Raw genomic sequence first — 16,877 nt, forward strand, 5'->3', positions numbered from 1 at the left:
AAAAAAACACAAGGTTCCGTAACACCCCCAAAGATCACACTAACCCTCCAGCAATTGATCCAAACCAAGATGAAATATTTGAAATATTAGATAAAGAATTCAAAAGGTTGATGATTAAGCTACTCAAAGAGATACCAGAGAAAGGTGAAAACCAACATAAAGAAATTAAAAAACATTTCAGGGTATCATTGTAAAATTTTCTAAAGAGATAGATTTTAAAGAGATAGAAGTCTAAAGAAATAGAAGGATAGAAATACCAATCAGAACTCCTAGAAATAATAGACAAAATTAGAAAATTACAAAATGCAGTCAAAAGTTTCAACAATAGACAAGAACAAATAGAATAAAGAATTTCAGAGTCCAAAGAAAGTGCTTTTGAATTAACCTAATAAGACAAAAATAAAAAGAAATCAAAAGAAATGAGCAAAGTCTCCAAGAAATATGAGACATGTAAAATGGCCAAACATAAGAATACTTGGTGTTCCTGAGAGAAAAGACAAAGGGAAAATTTGAAAAAAATTATTTGAAGAAATCATTGAGGGAAAGTTATTGGGCCTTGCTAGAGACTTAGATATCCAAATGGAAGAAACTCAAATAACTTCTGGGACATTCACTGCTAAAGAAATTCTAAATCTTGAAACAAAAGCTTAATGTGCACCAAAACAGAACCTCCTGAAAGCATAAAACTCACAGGGCCTGTTTTATACAATAACACAAAAACAACAGAAAAACAAACAAACTAGGTGACAATTAACATGATGAATGTAACAGTACATCACATCTCAATATTAACATTGAATGTAAATGAACTAAATGTCCCACTTAAGAGATGCAAATTGGCAAAATGAATTTTTAAAATCACAAAACAAATCTCTGCTGCCTTCAAGAGACTTGCCTCATGCATAAGGATTCATATAAACTGAAGGTAAAAAGGTAAAATATATATATTCCATGCAAATGGAAACCCAAAGCGAACAAGAGTAGCTATTCTATGAGATAAAACAGTCTTTAAAGTAGCAACTGTTAAAAAAAAAAAAAAAAAAAAAAAAAAAAAATTAAAAAAAAAAAAAAAAAAAAAAAAAAGGCAAACAGTGTCATTATGTAATAATAAAAGGATCAATCCAACAAGACTATATTACAATCCTAAATTTATATGCACCTAACACTAGAGATCCCAGATTCAAAAAACCATTGCTGCTTGACCTAAGAAATGAGATAAATAAAAACAAAATAATACTGGGAGACTTCAATATTTCCCTGACAGGACTACACAGCTAATTGAGACAGAAAGTCAACATAGAAAAAATGGACTTAAAATGCACTACTAAATAAATGGACCTAACAGATATTTATAGAACAGTCTACCTCAAAACTATAGATTATACATTCTTCTCATCAGCACATGGAACATCCTCCAAGACAGACCATATGATATGCCACCAAATAACATTCAATAATTTTTTTTAAAATCAAAATCATATCAAGTACCTTCTCAGACTACAGTGGAATAAAACTAGAAATCAACTATAAATAAAACCCCCAAAACTATATGGATACATGAAAATTCAACAATCTGCTCCTGAATGATTTTTGAATTTACAATGGAAATTTAAAAATTATTTGAAATGGATAACAGTGGCACAATTATCAAAACTGCTGGGATACAGCAAAAGCAGTGCTAAGATCAAAGTTTACAGTGCTAAATGCCTACAGCAAAAAGTCTGAAATAATACAAGTTGACAGCCTAATGTCACACCCCTAGGAATTAGAGAAACAAGAACAAACTGACCTCAAAGATAGCAGAAGAAAAGAAATAACAAAAACCAGAGCAGAACTAAATGAAATAGAAACAAAAGAAATACAAAAGATCAATGAAATAAAAATCTGGTTCTTTGAAAAGATAAGACAAAAACTGATAGACCATTAGCTAGATTAACCAAGAAAAGAAGAGTTTCAAATACGCTCAATTAGAAATAAAACTGGGGACATTACAACTGGCACCATAAGTGCAAGTGATCATTCTAGACTGTCATTAACACCTACGCACACAAAGTAAAAAACCTATAGGAAATGAAAACATTTCTGAAAACATATAATTCTCCTAGATTTAATCAGGAAGAAATAGAAATGCTGAACACGCCAATAACAAGCAACAAGATTGAATCAGTAACTAAAAAATTGTCAACAACAACAAAAAAGCTTAGGGCCAGTTGAATTCACAGCTGATTTCTACTGGATATTTGTATTAGGCAGGGTTCTGTAGAGGGACAGAAATAATAGAATAGATGTATATGTGAAATGGAGTTTTTTAGGAGAACTGATTCACACGATCACAAGGTGAAGTCCCACAATAGATTGTCCACAAGCTAAGGAACCAGGAAGCCAGCTGGAGTTCCAAAACCACAAATGTAGGAAAGCTGATAGTGCAGCCTTCAGCCTGAGGCTGAAGGCCTGAAAACCACTGGCTAATCACTGGTATAAGTCTAAGGGTCCAAAATCAAAATAACTTGGAGTTCTGAAGTTCGAGGGCATGAAGCATCCAGCAAAGAAGAAAGATAGAGGCCAGAAAACATAGCCAGTATAGTTCTTCCAAGTTCTTCTGGCTGCTTTTCTTCTGGCCACGCCAGCACCTGATTAGATTGTGCACATGAGGATTGAGGGTGGGTCTGCCTTTCCCAGTCCAATGACTGAAATGTTAGTCTCCTTTAGCAACATCCTACAGACATACCCAGGAACAATACTTTGCATTTCAATCCAATCAAGTTGACACCCAATGTTAACCATTACAATATTCAAAGATGAACTGATATCAATCCTAGTGAAACTATTTCTAAAGATTGAGAAAAAGAAAATTCTCCTGAATCATTTTATGAAGCTAGTATCACCCTAATACCAAAACCAGGAAAGGGCATTACCAAAAATAGAAAACTACAGCCCAATATACCTGATGAACATAGATGCAAAAATTGTTAACAAAATACTAGCTAATTGAATCAAAAAACACGTCAGAAAGATAATGCACCATCATTAAATTAGTTTTAACCAAGGGATGTGAGGATGCTTCAACATACACAAATCAATAAATGTGATACATCATATAAACAGAATAAAAAAACGAAAACCATATGATCATCTCAATAGACTCAGACAAAGCATTCAATAAAATCCAGCATCTCTTTAGAATAAAACCTCTCAACAAACTGTGCATAGACGGGAGTTATCTCAAATTAATATAAGCCATCTATGACAAAACCCACAACCAACATCATACTGAATGGAGAAAAGTTGAAAGTATTCCCCCTGAAAACTGGAACAAGACAAGGATGCCCACTTTCACCACTTCTATTCGACACAATACTGAAAATCCTAGCCACAACAATCAGGCAAGATAAAGAAAAATAAAGAGAATCCAAATTGGAAGAGAGTGAGTTAAATTATCACTGTCTGCCAATGATATGATTGTATATCTACAAAACCCTAAAGACTCCTTCAAAAGACTCCTAGATTTGTAAATACATTCAGTGAAGTCTCAGGTTACAAAAATCAATGTACACAGACCAGTAACATTCCTGTACACTAACAATAAAGCTGAAAATCACATGAAGAATTGAATCCCTTTTACAACAGCTGCAAAAAATAAAATTAAAATCAAATATCTAGGAATAAACTTAACCAAGGAGGTAAATAATCTCTACAAGGAAAACTATAAAACACAGATGACACAGACAAATGAAAACATAGCCCATCTTCATAGATCAGAAGAATATTATGAAAATGGCCATACTACCAAAAGAAATCTATAGATTCAATACAATTCCCATCAAAATACCAAGATTATTTTCACAAAATAGAAAATACAATCCTAAAATTCATATGGAACCAAAAAAGAGCTCAAACAGCCAAAGAAATCCTAAGCAAACAGAACAAATCCAAAGGCCTTACCTTACTGGCTCCCCCCAGCAGCTGCAGGCTCCCCTCAGCTGCTGCAGGCTACCCTCAGCTGCTGCATCAACTTCTTTGTGCTTTTGTTTATACAGGTAAGGTTAGAGCTGCCTTGGTAATGGCAAACGCTCCTCCCTCCATGGAGCTCGACCATCCAGGGTCTAGCTTAAACTGCTGTGCTGGCTGTGAAAATCCCAAGCCAGTGGAATTCAGTTTGCTGGTCTCCACTGGGGTGGGAACCGCAGAGCCGGATGTCCTGGTTCCCCACCTTCAGCCCCCTTTCTCTCAGGGGTATGGGTGACTCTGTCTCGCAGGCACTTCAGGTGCCACTCAAAATGACTGCTCAGATTTGTGCTGGGAACTGATGGTGCAGGCTGAATAGGCCACCCAGATTTGCCCTGGAAACCCATGGTGCCTGTCACAGATGTCTCAATGGATACCCTACAAGCCAGAGGAGAGTGCGGACCAATATTCAACATCCTTAAAGAAAAGAATGTTCAACCCAGAATTTCATGTCCAGCCAAACTAAGCTTTATAAGTGAAGGAGAAATAAAATCCTTTATAGACCAGCAATTGTTGAGCGATTTCATCACCACCAGGCCTGCCTTACAAAAGCTCCTGGAGGAAGCACTAAACATGACAAGGAACAACCAGTACCAGCCACTGCAAAAATGTGCCAAATTCACACATAACAATATTAATCTTAAATGTAAACAGGCTAAATGCCCCAGCCAAAAGGCAGACTGGCAAACTGGATAAAAAGTCAAGAACCATCAGTGTGCTATATTCAGGAGACCCATCTCACATGCAAAGACACACACAGACTCAAAATAAAGGGATGGGAGAAGTGTTATCAAGCAAATGAAGAGCAAAAAAAATCAGGGGTTACAATCCTAGTCTCTGATAAAACAGGCTTTAAACCAACAAAGATCAAAAGAGACAAGAAGGGCATTACATAATGGTAAAGGGATCAATGCAACAAAAAGAGCTAACTAACCTAAATATATATGCACCCAATACAGGAGCATCCAGATACATAAAGCAAGTTCTTAATGGCCTACAAAGAGACTCAGACTCCCACACAATAATAATGGGAGACTTTAACACTTCACTGTCAATATTAGACAGATCAATGAGACAGAAAATTAACTAGGCTATCTAGGACTTGAACTCAGATCTGGACCAAGCAGACCTAAGAGACAGCTACAGAACTCACCTCCCCAAATCCACAGAATATACATTCTTCTCAGCACCACATTGCACTTACTCTAAAATTGACGATATAATTGGAAGTAAATCACTCCTCAGCAAACGCAAAAGATTGGAAATCATAACAAACAGTCTCTCAGACCACAGTGCAATCAAATTAGAACTCCGGATTAAGAAACTCACACATAACTCACAACGACATGGGAACTGAATAACCTACTTCTGAATAACTACTGGATAAAAAATGAAATGAATGGCGAAATAAAGATATTCTTCGAAACCAATGAGAACGAAGACACAACATACCGGAATCACTGGTACACATTTAAAGCAGTGTCCAGAGGGAAATTTATGGCACTAAATGCCCACGTGAGACGCAAGGAAAGATCTAAAAGTGACACCCTATTGTCACGGTTAAAAGAATGAGAGGAGCAAGGTCAAACAAATTCAAAAGCTAGCAGAAGACAAGAAATAACTAAGATCAAAGCAGAACTGAAGTAGGTAGAGACACAAAAAAACCCTTCAAAAAAATCAATAAATCCAGGAGCTGGTTTTTTGAAAAGATCGAAAAATAGATAGACCACTAAACAGACTAATAAAAAAGAAAGAGAGTAGAATAGATGTAATAAAAAATGATGAAGGGGATATCACTACCAAGTCCACAGAAATACAAACTACCATCAGGGGTTACTACAAACTCTATGCATATAAACCTGAAAACCTAGAAAAATGGATAAATTCCTGGAAACTTACACCCTCCCAAGGCTAAATCAGGAAGAAGTTGAATCCCTGAATAGACCAAGAACAAGGTCTGAAGTTGAGGCAGAAATTAATAGCCTACGGACCAAAAAAAGTCTAGGTCCTGATGGGTTGAAGGCCAAATTCTTCCAGATTTACAAAGAGGAGCTGGTATCATTCCTTCTGAAACTATTCCAAACAATATAAAAAGAGGGAATACTTCCTAACTCATTTTATGAGATCAACATCATCCTGATAACAAAATCTGGCAGAGACACAACTAAAAAAGAAAATTTCAGGCCAATATCCATGATGTACATAGATGCAAAAGTCTTCCATAAAATACTGGAAAACCAAATGCAACAGCACATCTAAAAGCTTACCAATCACTATCAAGTTGGCTTCATCTCGGGAATGCAAGGCTGGTTCAACATACGCAAGTCTGTAAATGTAATCCACCACATAAACAGAACCAAAGACAAAAACCACATGATTATCTCAATAGATGCAGAGAGAGCCTTTGATAAAATTCAACAGCCCTTTATGCTTAAAACTCTCAATAAACTAGGTATTGATGAAACATATTTCAAAACAATAAAAGCTATCTATGACAAACCCACAGCCAATATCATACTAAATGGGCAAAAATGGGAAGCATTCCCTTTGAAATCTGGCACAAGACAAGGATGCCCTCTCTCACCATTCCTACTAAACATAGTATTGGAAGTTCTAGCCAGAGCAATCTGGCAAGAAAAAGAAATGCAGGATATTCAATTAGGAAAAGAGGAAGTCAAATTGTCTCTATTTGATCATATATTTATATACGATCTATATGATTGTATATTTAGAAGACCCCATCATCTCAGCCCAAAATCTCAAGATGATAAGCAACTTCAGCAAAGTCTCAGGATACAAAATCAATGTGCAAAAATCACAAGCATTCCTATACACCAATAACAGACAGAGAACCAAATCATGAGCAAACTTTCATTCACAATTGCTACAAAGAGAATAAAATACCTAGGAATACAACAAACAAAGGGCATAAAAGACCTCTTCAAGAAGAATTACAAACCATGGCTCAAGGAAATAAGAGAGGACACAATCAGATGGAAAAATATTCCACGCTCAAGGTTAGGAAGATTCAATATTGTGAAAATGCCCATAGTGCCCAAAGTAATTTATAGATTCAATGCTATCCCCATCAAGCCACCATTGACCTTCTTCGCAGAACTGGAAAAAACCACCTTAAACTTCATATGGAACCAACAAAGAGCCTGCATAGCCAAGACAATCCTAAGCAAAAAGAACAAGGCTGGAGGCATCATGCTACCTGACTTAAAAATATAATATAATGCTACAGTACTCTAAACAACATAGTACTGGTACCAAAACAGAGATATAGAAGAACAGAACAGAACAGAGGCCTCAGAAGTAACACCATACACCTACAGCCTTCTGATCTTTGACAAATCTGACAAAAGAAGCAATGAGGAAAGTATAAGGCCGGCTGCCTTGCAGAGGGTTGAACGGACACATCCATCTCTCTCAGCGCCTGGTAACTGCGTCATCACCCAAGTTTGTTATCTGACCTTGCCGCAAGGCTTCCCCACACCCGCCTCCGCATACCAGACCCAAGCCCACATTCAGCACTAAATTATGCATTCAACCCCCAGCCTGCTGTTAATAAACTTTGCAGGAAAAATTTTTTAAAGAAGCTCTATCAGATCCTGCCCGGTAGCAGTCTGCTCTGTATACCCCTGGAAGGCCCGCTTACCCAAGGTCCCGCCCACCTACCCATAACCACTAGCTCCAGGCATTTCCTGCTTCTTAATAGCCAATAAGATTGCCTTCACTTTGTTTCCCCAACAGCCAATCAAAGCCCACTTACCCAAAGTCCCGCCTGCCTACCAACGGCAACTAGTTTCAGGCACTTCCTGCTCCCTGACAGCCAATAAAATTGCCTTTGCTTTGTTTCCCCAATAGCCAATCAATCGCCTTCCCTTCCCATAAAACCCCATGACCTAAACAGCTGGTCGTGACTTCTCTGGCCCATCCTTGGACCACAGAACCTCGCCCGGGAGCTGAAAAAATTGGCTTCTCATTTTCTCATACGTGCCTCAGCTTCCTCATTTTACATTGGCACTATACCTTGCAGAAAGGATTCCCCATTTAATAAATAGTGTTGGGAAAGCTGGCTAGCCATGTACAGAAAGCAGAAACTGGATCCATTCCTTACACATTACACAAAATTAACTCCAGATGGATTAAAGATTTAAACATAAGATCTAACACTATAAAAACCCTAGAAGAAAACACAGGCAATACCATTTAGGACATAGGCATAGTCAAGGACTTCATGACTAAAACACCAAAAGCAATGGCAACAAAAGCCAAAATAGACAAATGGGATCTAATTAAACTTGAGAGCTTCCACACAGCAAAATAAACAATCATCAAAGTGAACAAGCAACCAACAGAATGAGAAAAAATTTTTGCAAGCTACCCATCTAACAAAGGGCTAATATTTAGAATCTACAAAGACCTAAAACAAATTTACAAGGAAAAAAACAAAAAACCTCATCAAAAAGTGGGTGAAGAATAGGAAGAGGCACTTTTCAAAAGAAGACACTTATGCGGCCAACAAATATATGAAAAAATGCTCATCATCACTGATCATTAGAGAAATGCAAATCAAAACCACATTGAAATACCATCTCATGCCAGTTAGAATGGTAATCATTAAAAAATCTAGAGACAACAGATGGTGGAGAGGATGTGGAGAAATAGGAATGCTTTACACAGTTGGTGGGAGTGAAAATTAGTGCAACCATGTGGAAGACAGTGTGGCGATTCTTAAAGGATCTAGACATAGAAATACTATTTGACCCAGCAATCGCATTACTGTGTATATACCCAAAGGCTCATAAATCGTTCTACTATAAAGACACATGCACACGTATGCTCATTATGACACTGTTTCCAATAGCAAAGACCTGGAACCAACCCAAATGCCCATCAAGGATAGACTGGATAAAGCAAATGTGGCACATAAACACCATAGAATACTATGAAGCCATAAAAAAGGATGAGTTCATGTCCTTTGCAGGGTCATGGATGAATCGAAACCATCATTCTCAGCAAACTGACCCAAGAACAGAAAACCAAACAGCACATGTTCTCACTCATAAGTGGGTGTTGAACAATGAGAACACATGGACACAGGGAAGGGAACATCACACACTGGGGTCTGCTGGGGGTTGGGGGGGTAGGGGAGCAATAGCAGGGGATGGGGAGGTTGGGGAGGGATAACATTAGGAGAAATACGTAACGTAGGTAATGGGGGAAAGGATGCAGTAAACCACCATGACATGTGTATACTTATGTAACAATCCTGCAAGACCTGCACATATACCCCAGAACTTAAAAAAAAAAAAAAAAAAAAAAGGCTTTACACAGTCTTTGGCTGTCTTGCCCATGTGTGAGGATGCAGCAAGGAGGACCTCAATAGATCAAATGCCGTCTCCTTGATTTGGGCCTTCCCAGTCTCAAGAGTGGTGAGGAATAAATTTCTGTTCTTCATAATTTAAAAAAATGAAAAGAAATATGTAAACATTAAAATTATGATTTTGAATACTATGTAGAAATATAAAATGTTGATGGCATAAGGTTAATGGAAACAAATGAAGAAAATTTTACTATGCAATTATATAGCATATGTAGTTCAAAAGATTAGCAGTTAAGTTATAGAAGTAAATATTATGTTGGATGCTGGAATTATGAACAGTCCTCTTCTAACATTTTAGCAATATTAACTGCTCTTAAGATTTATTGAGAAAAGAACCTACTTTGTTTTTTCACAGATTTATTGCTGGAAAGGTAAATCTTTTGTTGTTCTCAGCACTGTCATAAGAAAAATTTGCATTTTGTTTGCTAAGGAAATAACTTAATTCCAATTTTAGCTAGTGATACTAAGTTCTGTTCAAATTTCCTTTCTATACAGAGGGAAAAACCTTGAAGAAAACTAGAAAATCTCACTTCACCTTTGTGAGATGTCTTCCAGTTGAAGGCAAACCCAACGTATCATCAGCACCCTAAAATACAGCATTTCTCCCTGTTCACTTAACTATACAGAAAGAAAAATAAAACCATGAAGACTAGGGAGCTAAAATGTATGTGAAATTATTAGAGCATCCGAATGTCAAGGAAAATAGTCACAAGTTGTTCTCTGAGCTAAAGTACTTATGAGACCAGCTACAAGGAGCTACAAAAACTTCTGATGTTGCATTCAACTAAAGCTCCAGAGACACTTTTATAGACTAAGAAAGATTTTGGCAATAAATTGTAAAGAATAACTACATTAATTCAGAAAAACAAGTCACTGAATCGTAGATATGCCTAGGGGTTTCTTATTCTTATGCACCGATGATAAACATATTCCCTCATCTTTTAGGCATAACAACAAAATTTTAAAAATTAATTTAGCTTTGTCATTGTTAAATATACCTGTAAATTAAAAAGTCAAAAAATTCTACGATGATCTTTAGAAACAGTATTCTTTTTACCCTCATTTTCTCTCACTTGAGGATTTATTTTTAGCTAAATCTTTTTATATTTAACCTCTTTATCTCTAAATCATTGCTCATAGTGAGATTTTAAAATTTTACTTCCAGTTTTAGGCACAACCAAGTGAGTAAATAATGTCCTCCGGTCACCTCTCACACACACATTTGCCAAGCCCCAACCTCTGAATTTAGTTAAGATAAATATTCTATCAGTTTTACTTCACTATATTCATGATAGTCACAGCTGAACTGTTATCTATCATGATTATATTTTCTTTCTTACACAATATTTTGTTTTCCCTTTTTTTTTTCTCATTTGCTTAGCTTTCTATGTACTTACCATTGATTTAACCCCTTTAGTCTTGCCAAAATGTGTAAACTTCTCCTCATTACTCGGAAACAATTAGTTATTCCATGGCTTTCATTTTTAAAACAAGTGTCTTCCAGAACAACTTGACCTGCATTTGAATGGTTGTTCTCTAAGTCTGATGCAATATTCTTTTCTTAGGAAGTTCTCTCACTGGTATTTTGGGCACTTTTTTTGTCCTCTTCTGCGTTGGAGTTCTGTATTTTGAATGTCACCTCTTTCCCTGGTTATAAATAGAAATTCTAGATAGGAAATAATTTTCCATCAGAATGATCAAACCATTGCTCCATTTCTAATTTCCAAGGTGGCTACTGAGCTAGCTAATGCCATTCTGAGTGTTGAAATTTTGTTTGTTCTATTCAGAAATTTTACAGTGATCAGCATTCCAGTGGTTCTACTTTCATGCAACGTGCTGTTTACTTGGTCAGGGAAATTTTAATCTTGGAACTGATGTTCATTTCTACTTTAAAAAAAATTATTTCTTTGATTTTCTATTTTCTGCTTACTACTTTCTCTCTTCTGGCACTCAGACTATTCTGATGTTAGATATCCTAGACTGGTTCTTTAATTTTTTAATCTTTTCTTTCTTGAAGTGTTCATATTTTTTTCTCTTTGCCTCATTTCCTGAAGATTTCCTCATTCTTCCCCTCCTACCCCTTTTTGAGTTTTTGATTGTGATATTTTAAATTTCTAAATTGAAATTATTTAATTTTTATTTCTTTCTTTTTAATGTAAATGTTATTTTTAATTTTTTCTTATTTTATGAATATGGTACCTTTTATTATCTCTCTGAAAATATTAATATTTTAAATACCTTCTTCACACTTAAAATTCCTTTTTTACTCTAATCTAAGAGGTTATGTAATATAGTTATTAGCACAGAGTCCAGTAACTAAGTAACTGCATTCAAGTCCTGACTCCACTACTTATTAATAATGTGACCTTGGGAAAGTTAACCCTTCAGAGCCTCAATTTCATTATCTGTAAATACTACAGATGATAGGGTTGTTCTGAATATTAAATGATTAATACATATAAAATGCTTAAAACAGTGCTTGGGATAAGGTAAGTCCTATATGTGTTGTGCTAAAGAGAAGTTTATCATTTCTTATTGTACTTGTCAGTTGTGGACTCTGCCATTCAGATATCATTTATTTAAATGTCTTCTGATCTGCAACTGTATGCTCTGGTCTAGAGCACTGGTAAGATGACCAGAAACTGCATGGTCAGGGTCTTACCATTTGCAGGCTTCACTATAGGTCATTACATTGGGGAACTCCGTCAATACCTTCATATCTTGGGTTTGTCAGGTTGCCTGCCTGAAGACTGCACCTTAAGGTAAGAAGGCTAAGGATTTCAATCTTCAGTGTAAAATTATACTTAAAGTTTTATATGTGGTATTTCCATCTACCACTATGCTTTAAGCTATTTGGTGAATAAGCTCCATAGTGTTCAGTCTACAGGAAATGAGCTAAATTAGATTGAATTTTGCTGTCTAAACTTTCTCTCTTAAATAAATTTCCTAATTTAGATTATGTATCAGCTTTCTCTATCACTGGCTTGAGAACCATATTCTCTGATCTGCTAACTTAGTAACCACTTGACCACAGCTTTCCAGCTGTCAATGTTTTTAATAGATGTGCTTTTATATCTTGTTATAAGTGCCTTTGCTATCTCTAAAAAAGAATTTTAGAAGAACTAAAGGTAAATGTGAGGGTTCAATTTACCATTTTTAACCAGAGCTGAAATGACTATTTAAGACAATGAAAAGCAATTATTAGCGAGAACAAAGTCTACTTATAACTAGACATTCAGCTCTATAAATTTCCTTTTTTTAAACAAGCATTGATATTTTGGGAATAGCACTTCTGAATAACTGTACCCACTTAAAATGTTCTCAATAAGACAGCAGAAACAAAATCTTAAGCTCTGAGTCTATACCACGGTGTTTACCCCTCTGCTTATCCTTCAATTGCCCAAGGCAGAAAATTCCCAGTAGTTCAAGTTTCAGCATCCACCACCAAGCAATGCCTTCTTCACTTGCATTGAAGTGTGTAAACATGCATAATGTTGACTATTTATGAGGTGTTATTTATCAAAAATTTTTGCCATCTTTCATGTAAATAGCCACCCCAAAATGATTTTTAAGAAGGAATATGTAATAGAACACAGAGAAACATCATCTTTAGAAATGATTCAGAAAAGCTTAGTGAGAAAGTTGGAAAGAGCAGCAGCCAGAGCATCCATTTTTGTCACATGTTACATGGAGACAGGAGGCTTGCTGTCAGGCTTGTATTTGCTATAAGCAACGTTGTGCTTTTATACAAAATGTTCATTATGATAATGGTCATTTCAAGAAATGCCTTTTTTTTCGTCTCATATCCCATTTTGGGGAAAATAATTAAAGGCATTAACTCGAGTAGGTGTATTTCTTTTATAAAATATGGTTTCAGCAACGTTGATTAATACTGGAAGTTTAACTGTTCATTTATTCTACTATTATTTTTTTTAATTACAATTAAGAAGAGACATTGTATTTCCTGTCTCCTTGGCTGTCACACTATAGGGTTTAAAACCACATAAAACATTACTATAACCTTATTTTCCTTTGGTACCATGGTGGCAGCATAATCTCTACTGCAGCAAAGCATCTAGTGGAAATCTGTAGCCACTCTGGTATTGGACCATCAAACTTACTAAACATACAAGGTGATGACAGCTTCTGCAACAGAACATCTAAATACTGAGTCAACTGAGCTTACCCTCTTTTGAAACGCTATGACATGTGATAGCAGATCTCAATGTCTCAAACAGTGCTAACATCAAAGAAACACAATGAAGAATTTAAGCCTATGAGGAATGCTAATGAGTGAAACATTTCTCCTCCTACCTATATTTATTCTTTTCTGTAAGGTTAGATTCTAGAATTATCAATGGATCATTTTTCTGTTGGTTGGTTTCTGAGACAGGATCTTGCCGTGTCATCCAGGCTGGCATACAGTGTCATCAACATAGCCCACCACAACCTCAAACGCCTGGGCTCAGGAGATCCTCCCACCTCAGTCTCCCAAATAGCTAAGACTACAGGTGCATGCCACTATACCCAGCTAATTATTTTAATTTATTAAAATTTAATTTTTGTAGAGATGGGTATTGCATTGTTACCCAGGCTGGTGCTGAACTCCTGGCTTCAAGAGATTGTCTTGCCTTGATTTTCCAAAGTGCTAGGATTATAGGCCTGAGCCACTATGCCCAGCAATCAGTAGTTGATATGGTATACCTTCTCTGAAAATTTCTGTGGACTTAATAATTAAAATTTCTCTTACTAAATTAAAAAAAATATATTCAGTTCTTAAACTTAAGTGGCCCCATGATGTTCCATATGCATTCAAATTTGAGGTAGCCAGCTAGGCACTGAGGCTCACACCTGTAATCCCAGCACTTTGGGAGGCAAAGGCAGGTGGATAACCTGAGATTGGGAGCTCAAGACCAGTCTGACCAACAATGTAGAATCCCATCTCTACTAAAAAATACAAAAATTAGCCAGGCATGGTAGCACATGCCTGTAATCCCAGCTACTCTGGAGGCTGACTCAGGAGAATCGCTTGAGCCCAGGAGGTGGAGGTTGTGGTGAGCCAAAATCATGCCATTGCACTGCAGCCTGGGCAACAAGAACGAAACTCCATCTAAAAAGAAAAAAAAAAAAAAATTTAAGGTACCCATGCTGAAAAAAATTTGATAAGTGAAACTATCTATTTATTCCTAAGATTCATATTGATTGAAAAATATCAAAATTGGATACTGATTGCTCATTACAATTTTAATTATAATTTATTTTAATTATATTTTTAAATTAAACTATTAAGGCAAATATATATATATATATATATATATATATATATATTTTTTTTTTTTTGAGCAAACTAGTTGATCTGGTAAGACTGCCTGTATAAATTTACCAATTCTAGAAAAACCATGTGTCCTCACTATTCAAGACAACTTACCCTTCTAATCTGTACATTAGGGCTTGATTTGAAGAGGAGTTTGGAATCTTAAGATTATGTCATCATTACAGAAAAATGAATTTAAATTATCTTATGTAGGCAACAATGTTTATTATAAAAGATCAGAATCGTAAATCACTGATTTCCCATTATTTTCTTTTCTTTCATTACATACAAGCTGTAAGACAGGAACAGGCCCTTGTTGTCTAGCCGAACAATAAGAGCATACGTCACATACTGCCTATTCACTGCCTATGCACTGTCTGATAAAGATTGAAATTGTGGAAGATGTCAATGGAAAGCAGGTCTAAAATTCTTCTGTAGAGGCTATTATTCAATACAAATGAAAAATGCAGAGTACTGTGCTCTGGGCTCTTTGGTCCATCCTGCTGAATTGAAAGGGAAAATTGAAAAGACTCAATTATTCTATTTATTACTTTGATGAGTTTTTATAACATAAAATGAATTTTGTGATTAATGAGGATTTTATGTGGACTGTACATAAAAAACTTCATCTACACAAAGCAAATAACATTATTTTCTGGCTAGTGAAGGTGAAAATGAAATGTAAAATAAAGTTGATTGACTTAAATTTAATATATAAAAGGTAGCACTAGTTAATAGAGTATTGATTAAAGATATTAAAAAAGATGATGACAATTTCTCAAATAGCCTTGTTCTAGGTCCTTAGGGTGTTTGCTTAATAAACATCTTTTCTTCTATCTGATCATATTTTCATATTACTTTTTTCACATTTTGTTTCGTTTTTTCCTGTGGACATATCAAAATCACATACCGCTGTTACAGTAATACATACTTAAACAAAAAATAAATTAATGTTTGGAAATCTTAGTTTATTTCAACATCAAAAATGGGATTAATCTTACAATAGAAGCAGGCACTGCAGGGTTGGGAATAAATGTAATTAAAACACATCAACCGGAGTTAATCAATTAACTCAGACAAAAAATTATTATTGAAAAATAGAGAAATGTATAATCATTATGTTTTAATATAATATTAATTTTGGTAACATTTTAAAATATAATTTATTTTAGGGGATATGTAAAATTTTTTGTATAATCCGTTTCTATCAAACTCTTGTATGTCAGATAATCTTTATGATATATAAAATTATAAAATAATTTTTTAAATCTTAGAAAAGTGCTTGGTTTTTTTAATTGAATTCATTCTCCCTTCCCCTTTACTAAATGTTCTATTCTTCACATAAAGACAACTTATACACACACACACACACACACACACACACACACACACGTTCGCACTTTCTATTCAATTCAACTCCTAGTAATGTGGAAGAGAAAAAAAAAATCCACACATGGTCTCTCCTCAGGCTTATGCAAAAATAATTATAATTCCCAATTCAAGAAATGACTTTCTTTATATGCAACAACTTGCCTCTTTATTTTCTTGTGGGACACAACACATTTAGTGATCAGTAAGTCTCCAATGATCACACTTTGCCTTTACGAGAATACCACATGAAGTGTATACAGTTCTGCAATGCACAAATATTGGAAGTGAAAGGAATACAAGGAAAATTTTCCTACTTCTATTAGAGCATTTGAGGCATTTTATTCTTTTTCTTGACCCACTGAAAAATTTTCCTAATGCCAATTTGAGCCTGTGCAAGAAATAAACAACCTCGTGAAATAAGTGCCCATCTGTCTTACTCCATATTCATTTATGACAAAATAAATGGACTCTGACTGAGCACAGGGTGAATGGTCAACTTAACAATCAATCTAGTGGGCAATCAGATCAGTTGTCAAAGATAAATCAAGTTAAAGTCATTAAATTCAAGAAATAATACATTAATAATTCTATTATATCCTACTTAATTTTCAAAGATATTTTTAATAGATAGGAACATAAAAATACAGTAATGCATTTTGTTTATTGATGGCAGAGAAAACAAAATTAATAGTTGCATTATTTCTGCTCAAAAATAAGATCCTACATAATTGAGAACATCTTAGAGTAAAGCTATAGTCTTCTCCTTGGAATGGCATAATAGGGAACTAAAAATAC

The 16,877-nt window shown here is 35.3% G+C and overlaps 1 long non-coding RNA gene across 1 annotated transcript in view; it reads right to left on the reverse strand.

The window, feature by feature from the left end:
* LOC108294929 overlaps positions 1–12,292 on the reverse strand; it is a 19,551-nt gene extending 7,259 nt beyond the window's left edge. Inside the window, exons 1-2 of the long non-coding RNA XR_001821221.2 lie at positions 12,283–12,292; positions 11,231–11,233 (exon numbers count right to left, since the gene is read on the reverse strand). This is a non-coding gene — a long non-coding RNA (uncharacterized LOC108294929). The remainder of the gene's footprint in view (positions 1–11,230; positions 11,234–12,282) is intronic.
* Positions 12,293–16,877: the final 4,585 nt, after the last annotated feature.

The sequence above is a fragment of the Cebus imitator genome, unplaced genomic scaffold, assembly GCF_001604975.1.
Source record: "Cebus imitator isolate Cc_AM_T3 unplaced genomic scaffold, Cebus_imitator-1.0 Scaffold611, whole genome shotgun sequence".
Taxonomy (NCBI): domain Eukaryota; kingdom Metazoa; phylum Chordata; class Mammalia; order Primates; family Cebidae; genus Cebus; species Cebus imitator.